Below are 17,228 nucleotides of genomic sequence, written 5' to 3' on the forward strand. Positions count from 1 at the left end.
ACATTTCATTGTAGAAATACAATATATTAAGATAAACTTGAAATTTACATCTGCAATGATTCGTTAATTTATTTAATGAATTTAATAAAAGTATTTTTACCTAATATAATATACAAATTATTTATTTCTTTTACTTTCTCCTCTTAAAGAATTCTTTTTGCAATGATTAGTCTGACAGTGAAAAGTCATGGAAATTTCCCTCGTATATTTTAGTTATTTTCCATGTTATTTCAGTATATTTCTGATTTTTCATATTAGATTTATATTAAAAGAAAGAGTTAATGAAAGTCAAGTGATCAATAAGAAATGACAGTGAATATTGTTAGTTTTTCCAACAGATTAGGAATCTGTGTTGGAAGCAAAAGATATCGTTATTCTTAAAATGACTACATTAGCTCTCAGGCACACCTGCTTCTGATGCTGCTGTTCTTACTACTACTACTTCTACTACTACTGCTGATGCTGCTATTAGTTGCAAAGACTATTGCTACTACTAATCTTCAGGATTATAAAGAAAACTTAGCTTCTCCTATACCTGAGGGTGATATAGAGTAGCTCAAATCTACTGCAATGCAGACAATAATATTCACCTTCCTAAATGTACCAAAATTTAAATTTTCCAAACGTACATGACTAATAAAAGCCATATTTTGTTATAAATATGATATTCATATTTTAAGATGTGCAATATTATTTGCTGTGTGAAAAGGAAATGGAAAAAAGAAGGAAATGAAAAGAAAAATAAATAAACAGGAAAATGAATTTACATTTAAATATAAATGACAACCCTGTCTCGAAAACAATGGTAGGACATTGTCAAGGGTTACTTGTAAAGGGAGGGAACTTTGTTATCTGTGCAATTTCTATGGGTGAAATTAGAATTTTGTTTTAACATGTTTCAAATAAGTTTTTATGTAAATACTTATATTATTAATAAAGGAGAGAAAAAACAAGAATGATTTGAAATGCAAGAGTGAGAAAAAAAGAGGATAAGATTTGTTAAAAGAATTGCTTAATCATCATTTTCATCTAAATTCTTTGTACATACATGTTGATAAGAATCTTACACTATTTTACTACTATTCATTTCCAAAATGTAGAATGAATATTGAACATTATTGATATTGGTTTAGTTAATCTTATCAAATAAATTTTATAGAAAAACATATGCTTCCTGTTGACAACAAACAATGAATCAAATTATTTAGTAATTTAGAAACTAATAAATAGTTAAATTTTGTGTCTATTCACAGAAATATAAATAATGAACGATATTGACACTTTATCAAATAGGCTCCATTGGTTTACTATGAATTTTTAGAGGAGGAAAATAAATTTGAAAATCTTGTTTGTTAATATTAAATAATTTTGTATAGATCATCAGAGGGTAGTCAACTAAAAGATGAAACGGATTTTTAATAAAGGTACAATGAGGTAAATTTGGCATAAGGGGTAGATAAACAGTTGTGTCAATCGTACTACTTAACTGATAGATGATTTAGCAACACTAGAATAAAAAAAAAGAAAAAAACGGCTAAGTCAATCTTGAGATATGAACACAAAATATAAAGGGAGGTAATTACACACTACTATGCACTTCGTTGTGTTCTACAAATTCTGTCACTAAGGATATAAGTGATAAAATTTAAATATTTATTTATATATTTTATATATCTTATATTGAAAATCTCAGTTGAAAGTGTTTATACAAAGAGTGAGACATCTATCTGTCTGTTTACCTGTCAGTATGTAGGTGTGTATGTATGTATGTATGTATTGCATGCATTCATGCATTCCTTCATACATGCACATATCCATAATTTTTTGATTGAGTCAATCTTCTATACAAAACATTATCCCTTGTCTTGACCTTTTTGTCAGCTAATCTACCAGTTGCATTTTGCAGCAGTCTAACCTTTCCTGACTTCAGTCATAATAAATAACATGTGCCACATTTTCATTCAGTACTCAGTGAACATACACATACTGTCTTTCAGCTCACGATTGTAAGGTTGTGATTTCAATACCTGATGGCACAATGTCACCTTGAAGAAGACACTTTATTTTAAATTGCTTCAGTTCACTCAGTTGGCAAAAATGAGCAGTGCCTATATTTCAAAGGGCCAGCCTTGTCATACTCTGTGTCAAGCTGAACATTTCTGAGAACTCCACTAGCCAGCTATTCTGTTGATTGGAACCCTCGACTGGAACTCTAATTGTCATAACTGATGGAGTGCTAGCACATACAGTGGTCAAATCAAATAGTTCTACAATAACTGTCTTGGCTTATTTGTTCTTCCTCTTCCACATAGGTTAATATAAAAGGGTACTATTGCAAATCCAAGCAGCTGAAATGGTGCACTTTCAAAGGATTTCTAGAGTATTGTTACTCAACAGGATGCATAGCTCTGAGATCAGGGAGTTTCTTCAAGTTGAGCTGCTACTTTTCTGCATTGAGAGGTCACAGCTCCAGTATTATGAACAGGTAAATAGAATGTTGCAAGAAAGAATTGCATGGCAGATGCTTCAAACAAAGCTAACAGGTAGAAAACTTAGCAATATACCAAGAATAAGATGGTTAAATAATATCCATAGTTTCCATTGGTTACACTTGGGAAGCCACCTGGAAAGTGTAATAATTGTTGCTTCTGATAAGACATTATGGAGGAGGTGCCTGAGGACTCTACCCTCATATATATATATATATATATATATATATATATATTTTAATTTTTTAATATTTCTAATGTTTTAATTAATATTATATATATACCATTGGTTCTTAATTCATCTCCGAAGAGTGGAATTACTGATAGTATGCTGATCTTTTGATCACATCGTGATTATAGTAATATCCGCGAAACAATAGTCAGATGTTTAATTCTTTAAATTTTAGGTTTTTTTATATTTTAGACTTTACAATATTCATGCTTAATTACGCATAAATTTTTATACGCATTTATATTCACATGTATCTTTATCTACATTCATATTTTTATACATATTTATATTTATATTTCGTATATTTATATTTTAAATTTTAAATTTATTATATTACCATGTCATATTGGATATATATCTTTCGAAATATTAAATATTGATTTCCTGAGAATATTATTGATAAGTTTATGAATTTATTAATAATATAAAAACACATATATATATATTTATTTGCTCAAAATAATAGAGCACTCAATATAAGTTCAGTTACATATTCTTTTAGAATATTACTTATAAAAGTTATATATATATATATATATATATATATATATATATATATATATATATATATATATATATATATATATATATATATATATACATATATATATATATATATTTATATATACACTGACATTATCATCATTTAATGTCCATGTTCCATACAAGCTTAGGTTGGATGGTTTGATGAGAACCAACAAGTTCAAGAACTGCATCATGCTCTGCTATCTACTTTGGCATGGATGCTCTTCCTAATGCCAACCACTTTACAGAATGTACTTGGTGCTTTTTTCATGATATCATCTTTAATGGGGTCACCACAGAGCTTGCAAGATTATGAACCCCAAATAGTGGTGACAAAGTGTCTGTGTGGACCCCAAGGTAAGTGAAAGGCAAGTGTAAGTGAAAGGGGAAAAAAGGACTGGGAATATAGATCAATAAAGGTTGCAAGAGTGTATGAAGGAGTGAGAGATGCAAACTGAGTGAGAGTGTGGATATAATGAAGGAAGAACAAATGTTGAGTGGATGATGAATAGGAGAAATAGGGAAGAGTAGGTGGGAACTGTAGAGATTGGACAGAGTTGAAAGGTGAATGTTATGAATAGTAAATAAGGAGTTGGAGTGACCAATGATGCAGGGTAGTGATGAGTAGCAGAATAGTAATGATAATACACTAGACATTGAAAGAATGAGATACAGAGCAGTGATGAGTGGTTGAGTAGGTTTTGAGAGTGTGGTGGTGAGAGTGTGGGTGGAGGATAATATTAAAGATGAAAGATGGATAGCAAATAAAATAGTTTCTGGTCATGAGGAAGATTAGTGGTACTAAAGAAAAGCTGCAATTAAGTAGATGAGATGTTGATGGATCAAATACAGCAAAGGACTAAGTTGTGCACATATATATGCAAACATACAGTGCTTCCATGACTCACTTTCATTGCCTTGAGCAAGTATTTTCCAGGTCTGCATGTTACCAACCATTCTGGTCCCTTGTTATCTCTTCTGAGAGGATCAAAATCCTAAGATCTACTTTCACGAGTTCATGCCATATCTTCATAGGTCTCTCTTTTCTGCCATCTCCATCAATATTAAGTGATCAATTCTTCTTTATCCATCTGAGCTAATCATATACATCATATATCTATACCAGTGCAGTCTTCTTTCTTTTACACTAAATCTGATTGCTCTTAAACCTAAGCTTTCTCACAGCATGTTTGTGCTATGTCATTCATGCACACTTACATTGCGCATCAAATGGAGCATCCTTGCTTCATTTTCTTCCAGTCTTCTCAAGGCCCATGTCTCACTGTTAAGTAGCATCTCAGTTTTGACACAGGTGTCATACAATCTATGCTTCACTCTGAGGGAAAACACCTCTGTTGTCTGCAGTAGTAGAAGCTCCTTGAACTTTTTCCAGTCTGTTTTTAACCTAACTACTATAATTACAGAGCAACCATCTCTCCTGCTAATAATGTTTCCAAGATAACAAAAGCTATCAACTACTACTAGTTAGCCATTTCAGCTTTTAAGGAAATCTATTTCTAATGTGTGCATAGTATATACTTACCCAATGTACCTGATATATATGAAGCTTACTTACTCTGTGAGTTTGCCTGTGATTTCACTACACCTCTTCATGTTCATAGTTTCATTGGGTAGAGTGTATGGAATTTAAATCTACTCCTTTTCTGTATAAAGAGCAAGGCCAATAATTTCTAGAAGATACCAAGCTCCTATCTTCTTTCCTACTTATGAAAAACCTTAATCTATGTTAAATTCACCTTAAGACTTCCCAATGCTTCGGTTAGCTTCTATTCCAGTAATTTCCACTTCTAGTTGTAAGTGTGGGACTCTGAAGCTTACCACCTTGATCAAGCATGCTTCATAAACTCAGTTATTTATGAAGCTGAAGTTACAGCAGTGCTCCAAGACAAGATAACTAAGAGGATAAATTATGTTGTTTTATATGAAGGCAATTTTAAAAGCCATTATGCAAACTAATAGATAAAAAAAATTAAGTTGGCTAGCCACGTATGCGATTTAATTACCAATTGCACACTACAAGCAACCAAGCGAAAACTCATGGAGAAATCTGCACCATACATAAATGAATCAAAGAATTGCAGGTTGAGTGTAGCTGAAAAATCACACATTCTTTTGGATCCCAAAACTCCACCATACTACTTAATGTCAGATATGAAACATTTTGCAAATGCAAGCACATGGACAAGTTACTTTTGCTGAGTTGGAGGACACCACCTTCTTTGAATTGAGTAACTATTTCATAGATATTGACCTCCATATTATTTCATAGATATTGACCTCCATATTATTCTACACCAGCTAGATTAATTGATTTCTACTAAAAAAATGGATGAAGCTTTTGACTTACTTTTCTTTCTTTATCTCTTCTCGTTTCACTTTTTGCATTACCCTTCTTCATGCTTTTCTTCCTGTTTTTTTTTTTCCTTTCTCATATATCCTCATAGACCAGCATTCTGGTTTTCAGATAAGTCTAATGGTATGCACTGAGCCTGAAAAAATTCTTGGAGATACATGGCATGTTATATAGATCTGTCAAAAATCAAAATATTTTATCTCTATAGTATGAAACTATGACTAGCTCTTTTTAAAAAAATATATACATATATATATATGTGTGTGTGTGTGTGAAGGCACATGGCTTAGTGGTTAGGGCATTCAGCTCATGAATGTAAGGTTGTGAGTTCAATTCCCAGTAACATGTTGTGTCCTTGAGCAAGACACATTATTTCATGTTGCCCCAATCCACTCAGCTGACTTGCTTCTATATGAGATCTAAATCTTCTATATGCTCGAATCAAGTGGTCCTGGTTTGGACATTACACTGACTATGACAGTTTTCAAAGAATCGTTGACCTATCTCTCAACAATTCTCCGCATGTAATAGTCCAGTGGATTGAGATATGGGGAATTAGGAGGCCAAATGTTAGGGGTTATGTGATCATGAACATTTTCAACCATCCATTCCTATGTTACTAGAGCCATGTGTGATAGTGCAGAGTCTTACTGAAACACAGTGTATGCCTTCCATTGCATACACTGTCTATCCAGGGCTTAGCAATTATTTCCAGGATCTCAATGTAGACCTTGTGGATAAAAGTAAGGAGACATCAGACCCTAAAACCATGACAGTTGCAGGAAATTTTGTATGCATAACACTTGGAACTTGAGAAGGGTCTGCACATAACCATTTGTGATTTCTTCTATTAACTTTTTGATCTTGGTCGAAGTTTTTCTTGTTTGAGAAAAACCAAATCAAATCTTCCGCTGGATTTTTCAGTTTGCTTAAGAGCCTTTTAGATCTGATGTAGTGATTTTCTTTTGCTTTTTCAGACAAATTCACCTTTCCTCATTATATCAGACATGTCTGATGTCTTCATGGATAACATTTCTGACTGTTCATTCTGACACATGGAGATCATATGCAACTGATCTCATGAACTTTATGGGATTGTAATCAATGGTCTATTGAACTTACTGGATAAATTCATGTATTCTGATGATTTCAGAGTGTTTAGAATGATTTTTATGCTTTGATACTGGTTATATGATCATCGTTAGTCTCTAGTGCCTTACACATTTTGTAGACAAAAGATCTGGCAAATTTAAAAAATCGAGATATTTCTAAATCACTATGCTCAGCCTTTATAACCACAATAACAGCATACCTCTTCATTTCTTGAGTAAGCTGAGGGTCTGCCATTATTATTTTCTGAAGCAAAGATTACGCAGAGTTAGTGAAAAATGCAGCAATGACCCCCAAAAAGGTATGTCTCCAAAAACCTTACGCACCCTGTATATGCATATATGTTTATATATATAAGTATATATGTATACGTATATATTTATATATGTGTATATATCCCTTTGGTGTTTATAATTCACATGAGTTTGGTTTTTCAATTTAAATATTTGATTCCTTTAAAAAAATTAATCCAGTCCTAAATGTACAGCAAAAATCATTAGTGTTGCAAAATGGAACATATTAACGTATGACTGCTAAACTACAGTAATATTTATCCAAAAACATAATAGAATAATTGATTTAATCAAACCCTTTTCTTTACTTGCAAATAATTCATATTTGGTCATCATTGAATCATAAAGATTATATTACTCCATAACAGCCGTTAAATTTCTCTGAACATACAAAAGAAGAGATGTAATGCTAATTTTACATTTTTGGTTGTAATCTTCCTGCCAGTTGTTATGTGTCAGTGAAAATGATAAAATCTGTAGAATTGTTTTATTCTTTCAATAAAAAATTCTGTAATGATGAGAGTTGTTTAATCTTGAATAATTTCTGATCCATTTAACCATACGTTTTGAATCATAGAATAAATAGCTTGTTAGCTTCTTTAAAAAAAACCCTTCAAATCTACTGTTATCTCAGATATTTTTTATTGTTGAGTTGTTCCTGCTTATAAATTTTAATGCTGCAATATTTTATGTCATATTCGCTATTGTCAGGAAATCGTTTTCAATTGTTTTTTGGTGATTTTCTTTTTCACTACATAATTATGTCGCATTTCTGTTTTTGTCTTAATTTTTTTATTTTTTGTTTTATAATAAATTGTATTGGTTTTTGACCATTATCTCCATCATCATAGAAAAGTATTTCAATTTTAACATTTTTTTTTATTGATTGTTCATTGATGCATTACTTCAGTTTTTTTCTTTCTTCTTTTTTGCTGTCTGCTAGTTTCTCTGCCATACTTAGTAAGTTTTCTACATTTTGGTGGACAACAGCACTATAGCTACTCAACTTAACTACCTAAAGATAGTCCTTAAAATATAATTCCTTGATCTTACATATTTCTAAATCTTGAGTTTCTTATTCTCTAACCTTATTATGTCACCAGCTAAGCAAATTTTAATATATTTAATGCAGGGCACATTAAATAACTAACTAGATTTCATCATACTTATCAAAGCTGGTATGGTAGGATCATCATGTATAATTGCTGGGATAAGAAAATAACGTTTTTTATAAAATAAATCCCTTATTGATGCTACCTTCATAAAAATCAATAATTAAGTTTATACCATACTTCATTGAAGAAGGCATGATAACACTCAAAACACACCCAGACATGTCCCTCTACTTGTAAAAATAATTAAAATAATATTGAACATTGACTTTTTACCTTGCTGCTTGATATTTCTAATTAGCATTTCTAATTGTTCTCTGTATTACTTATACTTAGACTGTCATAACTATTGTTTTTCATGTATATGGCATCTCTGAGTTAAATATTACATCACAATATTGATTACTCTAGTTGTAAGTACTGTCTATATCTATCTGTGCCTAAAATACCTATTAATTCTTTCTCTAGGAATGTATCATCCTAAGAGAAGAATTATTTCTTAATTTAAATATTTCAAAAACTAATCTCAGTGTCTACTTGGAGGTTTTCTAATAGCTGCTGCTTTCTCTTTAAAATCTAATAATTTGTTATTAGTTATTGAAATGAACTATTTTCCATTATAATCATTTCTTACTTGTTTATTTGTTTTCCTTTCTCAGTTTCTCTGATTAAAGTAATTAATTCCTATTATTATAAGTTACTAGCCTTAATATCTTGGGATGTTATTTTGAAAATAAGTCAGATCAGCCTGTTTTTAAAGATTTTTAAACAGTATAAGGGCAATCTGACAATAGTGAACACTAATGTAAAAAGATTATGTAAAAGCGCACGAGAGCAATAGAGACAGGCTGAAAAAATTGTAGTGGGATATATGAATAAAGTAAAATATATCTTAAACTTTAAGCACCACCAATAATAACGCCACCATAACATCAACAGCATCAACTACAAGCAAACAGATGTAATACTGACGTTCATGGAAAACTATAACATAGGTACATATCATCATTATCATCATGTCTATGTCTCCATGCTTCCATGGGTCAGACAAAATATTTTGAGGTAGATTTTCTACAGCTAGATGCCCTTTCTGTTGCCAACCTTCACCTGTATCCAAGCAACGTAATATTTCCCCACATTTCCAGACATGTTTCCACAGAATGTGGAAAATTAGATGACACTGATACTCATTTACAACTACCATATGATGTCAATACAAGAAGACACTAGCATACGTACACACACACACACATTATTATTGAAAACAGTTTAGTTCAGCTCCAAACAACTTAAAGTTTTGCAGGCTGGTTACAGGAACCTTAAGTTGCCTTGGTCTGAATCAAACTGTTTTGAATAATAATAATAATATACATGTAAATCTTTCTAAATGTGTTCAGTGCCTCTTTCTTTTGTTTGTCCACTCATATATATATATATATGCATATACATATATTTACACCCCACCCCAAACACATATGTATATGCATAAATATATATATATATATATATATATATATATATATATATATATATACATACAGGGTGTCCACAAAGTCTGGGTACATGGAGTAAATAAAATCATAGCATAAACAATTAAATATAAGAAATGGTAATTTCTTAAAGTACGTGTTAATCCCCATATACCCAGGCTTTGTGGACACCCTGTATATATATATATATATATATATAATTGAAGGTACAGTATGGTCAAATGTTTAAGAAGTTCATTTGTAATCACTTATTAAGGGCTCAATTGCACTGTATAGTCTCTTACACAAATGGCAGAGTGGAATTGGGTGTAAACTGTATCAAAATCCACTACCTTGTCTCACACTGTGTCATGCTGACTCTTCATGAATATTATATGAAGGGCACATGTGTCAGTGGAATGCTCAGTTATTTCTATGTTAGTTCTTCTGTTGTCCAAACAACCATATTTTCATTGTCTAATGAGATTTAACATCAACAAAGGGAAAGAAAAATATTGTCAGGGTTTGGGGATGAGAAAAGACATGATTGTCAGGGTTCGGAAGAAGAAGAAAGAATGAACAGACATGAAGCAACAAGAATAAGAGAAGAAAGCAGACACTTGAAAATATCCACTCAAATATTCATTTGCTTGTATGAACTGACAACAAACAACAGACCTTTACCAGATACAATCAAATAGCAAATCAACTACCAAGTTATCGATGTGTTACTACAAATAGTAGTAAACAAAAGAAGAAAGCTTGATATGATTTTATCATGATGCATTTCCTTCAGTTTCCCACAGGATCTCAGAATAAATCACTTTTAATCTACATGAAACACAAAAAGAATATATTTTTGTATATAAAAACAATCTTTTAAAAACAGATCATAAAAATTAATTTTAAAATATCATCATAATTATATTTCATTACTATTTTCTTTCACTCTTAAGCTTTCAGTGTAAATGCAGCTCATTATAATATATTTTTGAAAAACAGTTCCTTTTTTGTTGAAATTTATTATAATCCCTGAAGCATTTTAAAGTTTTACGGAACACATATAAGCAGTCACTTAGACAGGAAAGAGATTCAAGGTTGTATCACAGTCACATCTGACACCTTCCATCTTAGGTAGAGCACGTGAGCTGAGAGTGTAAGTAGAACATTTGGCCAATATATGCAGAAGAGAACTGCTAGTATGGGCATGTAATGTAAATAGATGAATGTTGAAGGAGAATAGTGTTGTATACTGACAGGGGAGGTTACTCATGGCAGAGGAAGTTTGAACAGAGCATGGAGATATATGGGGTTAGATCTCAGTACTTCGAGCCTTGAAAATAAGGACAAAATGATTAAAAACAATTTAATCCATGCCAGTATTTAAAAAAATTCCTAAATAATGAAGAACTGATGTAGTATGATGATCACACACACTCAGACTCACCACCAGTTATTTTAATACCTGTTTTCTACTGTTGGCATGGATAGTTTCATATCTTACATAATAAAATACAGTGCACATCCACAGCAGTCTACTTTAAAATTTTTAAATCATTATTTTAATGCTCATTTTATTTTATATCTTAAGAACAAACATATTTCTGTGAATGATATTTTTGCATTTTACATAATAAAATACAGGACACAACCACAACAGTCTACTTTAAAATTTGTAAATCGTTATTTTAATGCTCATTTTATTTTATATTTTAAGAAGAAATATATTTTTGTGAATCATATATTCCATTTTGATGATGATGAAATATTTACAATACTTAGTAACTTCAGTATTATTCACTTAAAAACAGGCCCTATGGTACTGGTTTGCTACTTTAGAGAGTAAAATAAATGAAGTTTGGAAATATAATATTCATTCTTATTAGAAAAGAGAAACTTGTTTTTACATATCAAAGTAAAATTGATATTATCACATTGTAATTTGTAAAGTAAATAAAATTGTTATAAAATTTACTAATTGAAATAATAAGAAGAAATAATTAATTAGAGCTACTCTTATGAACAGAATAAAGCAGATTGAAAATGATATATGGATATTTAAAATATTTTGAGTTGGTAAAATAGTATCTTATATTATGAAGGTCAATTTAGAATTCAATTTTGTATAAATGTTAATGTTCAATGACAAGAAATTCACTTTCTGAAGGAAATATTAAAAACTGCAGTTTCCACAAATGAACCTGTTACTGAATGTTACATTGAATAGTAAATATTTGTAAGCTTACATAATTTCCTTGCTTTTAGTGAACAATTTCATACTGTTACTTCCCTTTGCTTGAATATTGCACTGTAGTAGTTTCTTCACATTTCATTTTCTCTACTATCACTCAAGGAAAGAATTTTCAGAAATCTAATGCATACAGAGGTAGTTTTATGAAAATATGTATACATATGTATGTGTGTCTGTGTGTGCGTTTATATGTAATATATATATATATATATATATATATATATATATATATATATAATGTGTGTGTATGTATGTATTCATGTACATATATATTTATCTCTCTGCCTCTGTGTGTGTGTTGATAAATATATACATATATTCATGTACATGTATATTTATCTCTCTGTCTAAATGTGGTGTTTTGGCTGTATGGTGGGAAGTTTGCTTCTCAACCACATGGTTCTGGCTTCTGTCTCACTGTCTTCTACCATAACCTCAGGCCAACCAAAGCCTTGTGAGTGGATTTGATAGACAGAAATTGAATGAAACCTGTTGTGCGTGTGTGCATGTGTGTGTGTGTGTGTGTGTGTGTGTGTGTGTATGTATATATAAATGTTTGTGGTGCTCCAGCATGGCCACAGTCATTGGACTGAAACATATAAAAGAATAAAAGAATATATATATATATACATGCATATTTATATATACACACAAATACATAAATGCACATATATACATATATGCACACACACACACACACACACACACGTATATATACATATATATATCTTTTTTTTGTAAATGTATAAATATACACAAAAAAAAAATCTATTCCACTCACCATAATTGGTATCACACTACTCTCACGGCACCATCTCAATTACTCTCTCTCTCTCTTACTCTTTTTCTCAGTTGTGCAGGTTATTTAACTTTGCAAGTTACTAGCAAACTCACCAGTACTTATGTCATGTAAAATGCACCTAGTACACTGTTGAAGTTGTCTGCACATACAGCCAATACTCTATTTGCCATCAAATCATCATGCCAGGACTACAGGCATTGTATAACCCTCTTGCGAAGAGTAACATGTTTATAGTCCTGGGTCTCATGAAAAACTGGAACAACTACACTCTGTAAAGTGGTTGGTGCTAGGAAGAGCATCCCATTGCAAAATCATACTAAAACTGAGGCACTAGATAAAGAAGTCCTTTGACTCATTGGATCCTATCAAACTATATGATTTACATGTGTATGCATACCTTTCTGTGTGTCTATCTGCTCGCACACACACACACACACACACACACACATTGGATAGCAGGTCATGCTTCTTGTAAAAATATATGTGTTCCACATATAATATTAAATCATCCTTCAGTTTAATGTAAAATTGTTTTTATTGTAACTTAACATAAAAACAGATATTAGATAATCTATATAAATCTATCTGTCATATATATAGCTGATGAAGGAAAATGTTCTCTATGTGGCCTGTGTGTTTTCTGTACTCTAGTTATTATTATTTTTTTGTCTACGTTTTGTTTGCAATGTCCTGTACCCAGATATGCACCTATATATACAGATAGACGTAGGTATGCCCATACCTGTACGTACATGTGCATATACTCATTTATTATTTGTTTTATATATATACTCTCTCTTTTACTCTTTTACTTGTTTCAGTCATTTGACTGTGGCCATACTGGAGCACTGCCTTTAGTCAAGCAAATCGACCCCAGTACTTATTCTATCGGTCTCTTTTGCTGAACTGCTAAACTTAAACACACCAGCATCGGTTGTCAAGTGATGTTGGGGACACACACACAGACACACAAACATATACACACACATACATACAAATATATATATAGATATATATATATATACAACGGGTTTCTTTCAGTTTCCATCTACCAAATCCACTCACAAGGCTTTGGTCGGCCCGAGGCTATAGTAGAAGACAGTTGCCCAAGGTGCCACGCAGTGGGTCTGAACCCGGAACCATGTGGTTTGTAAGCAAGCAACTTACCACACACCCACTCCTGCACCTACACATATATATATACATATATATATATATATATATATATATATATATATATATATATATATATTGATAGAAAGGGCAACAAAAGAAAGAAAGATATTATGTGCGCGCTTGTGAATGTGTGCAGGTACATGCGTATATAGATGTATGTGCGTGCATGCGAAGGTATGCGCATATTAGACACGTTTTAATCCTATAGCTTTCCCACACTTTCTTCTGTATTTTGCTTTTAGCCCTATCAATTTTTTTTTGCTTGCTTGTGTATGTGTGCGAGGTTGTTGAGTGTGTGTGTGTGTGGGTGTGTATGCGGGTATACTCATGTATGCGGGCATATATATGTATATGTACATATATGTATAGTTTTTGGCAAGGATGTGGGTGAGCATTTGTGTGTTTCAAGCGAGGCTGATTTAACATATACATATAGGCGAATGTACGGATTGGTGCGCTTACGTGAACACTATAGACTTATCTACTCCCTTACCTTTACCCCCTCCCCTTACTTAGCGGTCTATAGCTCTTTTGTCTTAATAACGATCATTCACATAGTAATTTCCCTTTGTTTAACGGTCATTTTTCACAGGAATTTTCAATGGCCGGATAACTGAAGAGATGTTGGCATGAGTTCCCACCCCGGCATCCGAAACTCGGAGTTTTATCATGGCAACCGAATAAGTGTCACATATTTTTACAGATATATATATATATATATATATATATATATATATATATATACATACATACATACATACATACACACACACACACACATATGTATATGATATATATATATATATATATATATATATATAAGTTCAAAAAAACAATAACAAAAAACAACAAAGTGAGGACGTGATATGGATAGTGTTATTGGATATATATATATATATATATATATATATATATATATATATATGTATGTGTGTGTGTGTGTGTGTGTGTGTGTGTGTGTATATGATCACTAAACCCTAGGAACAGATGTAAAGGATTACCCTTATCCTCTTCTCTCTTATTTGTTAGGTTTGAATATGAAATTTCTGAATATCTACCTTTCTTTGTAAGACTATTTTCCTGTTTTATTGCTAAATTATATTTATACTCACTTCTGTGTAATTATTTTATAAATGCTTTAATTCTATTATCAACCTACTATCCATCTGTTTTCTTTTTCTTCTTTATCATTATGCTTTCATTAGCTTGACCAGTACAGTGTCACTAACCAACCCAGTTTGCCTGGATTCCATCTTCCTTCATTTAGTATTTGGATTTTAGATATCTGGGCTGGTCTGAGCACTAATTGTCTGTATCCAATATACACCTTTTTGATGCATTCTTACTCATTATGCATATAGATATATTCTTGCTTACTAGTTTCTTGCTTTAAGCAGTGTACACAAGACATGAAGTGAAATCATAGGAAGGTTAACAGAGGAAGTAGTGTTTGTGTGTGGAAGATGCACAGAGGCCATAGAGTGAAAGGGTGAAGACCCCCCCTTTGGTCATGAATGACCATGGGATTGCACCTAGAAAATTCCCTTCCAAGGCACAAGTCCAGGCAAGGTTGTCTATGGAAGACCAGCATTTACCCATACATACCAATCTCCCCTTTCCATGCCACTGATGTTATCTGAGGGAAAGGCAAAGACTGATACAGCTTAGCATCAGTGGTGTCACAACTCAGTTTTACAGATGCAACATGAAGTAAAGGAGTTGAATTGATTGCGGTGCAATGTGTGATAGAATATTTTGCTCAAGAACACAACACATAGCCTGGTTCAAAAATCGAACTCACTACCTGAAGATTGTGAGCCTAACACTCTAACCATTGAGCCATGCACTTTCACAGGAGCCATAAAGACTAAAAATACATGGGGAATTGATTTTCCCAAATACCCTGGAGTCTCTCTAGAAGTTGTAAATAATTTTTGTTTCCTAGGTGACCTAATTAGAAGTGGAAGATGTCTCAAAAGTGTAGTTGCTAGAATAAGAATATGATGGAGAAACTTCAGAGAGCTTTTACCAACAAAGCTTTTAGTAAATTTGTTACCAACAGAGAGCTTTGTTGGTAACAAATGAAAGGAAGATTGTATGAACAGAAATGCTTCGTGCAGAGTATACTCTGTTGGATGTGCAATGTTAGTGTGTATTTTTGATAAAATTGCTAGAATATTGAGAGAAAAGTTAGGCATAAGAAGAACTAGATGTAGAGTGCAAGAGAGAAGACTGAGGACAGTCACATAAAAAAAGTGCTGATAGCTTAAAGTGGATGAGACTTTTGGGAGAGGAAGAACCAAGAAGACAAATAGTGAAGGCTAAGCTTTATGCAGATGACAAAGGAACAAAATGAGTGGCATTTTTCTGTACTTGAGAAGATCCATCCACCACAGCAGAAATGATATCCTCCTGGTAATACTTGTATGTGCTAGGTCCTACTCCACCTCTATTCTCTCTCTCTCTGTGCCTCATCATGCATTTCCTCCACATCTCATCCTTTAACACTCATCACATCTCTCTCTAAGGTTCTACTTTGCTGCTGTAATCACCCAAGAGCAGAATAGTCATGCACTTCATTCCCTCCCTTTTGGTTACTTTTCTCCCACCACTTTTTTTGCAATCACTTCCATTTCTCATCATCTTTCCTGCCCACTATTTCCACTTTTCTGTACCTTCAGCCATTGCTTTTATCGTCATCACCATCATCATTTAACATCTACTTTCCATGCTGGCATGGGTTGCACAGTTTGGCATGGAGCTGGCCAGCTGGGAGCTCTCCAGATTCCAATTGTCTGTTATGACTAGATGCCCTTCCTAATGCCAACCACTGTGTATCTCTGCCCTCCTCTCTTTGATCTTTAGCCTTAGCTAGCAAATCCGAAACCCTGATCCTATGCCTAATTGACTTGTATGCATTTATTTTCCTTCACTTTTGCTTTTTACTTCTTTTTTCTATTTTTATTGTTTATCCTTAATTTATCTTAGGTCCTCTTCCAGCTCTCCACTTCTCTAAACCTACTACAACAAAATATCACCTACACCCCACTCCAGCCTACCTAAGAACCAATCTAGCAGACTCCTATCTCACTCAGGTTGCTGACCTTAACTATCATACTACACACTTTCACAAACTATAGTCTTAACCTCAACAGCCAACTTTGCTGCTCATTCTTCCATTTTATAGTTGGCCTCAACAGACTTCAGCCACACCCCTGCTGTATTCTTGGGATATCCTTTGTTTGCAAAATGACATTTCATCGGATGATTATGGTTTTTTGTAATGGAGTAATGTTCTCATTCTTCTATTAAAAGGATGTGTAACAATCAACTGTTATGAGGTGGCAATTATCCATCGTCCGTTATTATTCATTTGATTATATATATATATAGTT

The 17,228-nt window shown here is 32.5% G+C and overlaps 1 protein-coding gene across 4 annotated transcripts in view; it reads left to right on the forward strand.

Annotated features, from left to right (window-relative positions):
* The window catches only part of LOC106874729 (uncharacterized), a 1,612,306-nt gene that overhangs the window by 679,489 nt on the left and 915,589 nt on the right, over positions 1-17,228 (forward strand). The gene's annotated exons all lie outside the window — the stretch shown is intronic.

Source organism: Octopus bimaculoides, chromosome 3 (genome assembly GCF_046866305.1).
Source record: "Octopus bimaculoides isolate indiv1 chromosome 3, ASM4686630v1, whole genome shotgun sequence".
Taxonomy (NCBI): domain Eukaryota; kingdom Metazoa; phylum Mollusca; class Cephalopoda; order Octopoda; family Octopodidae; genus Octopus; species Octopus bimaculoides.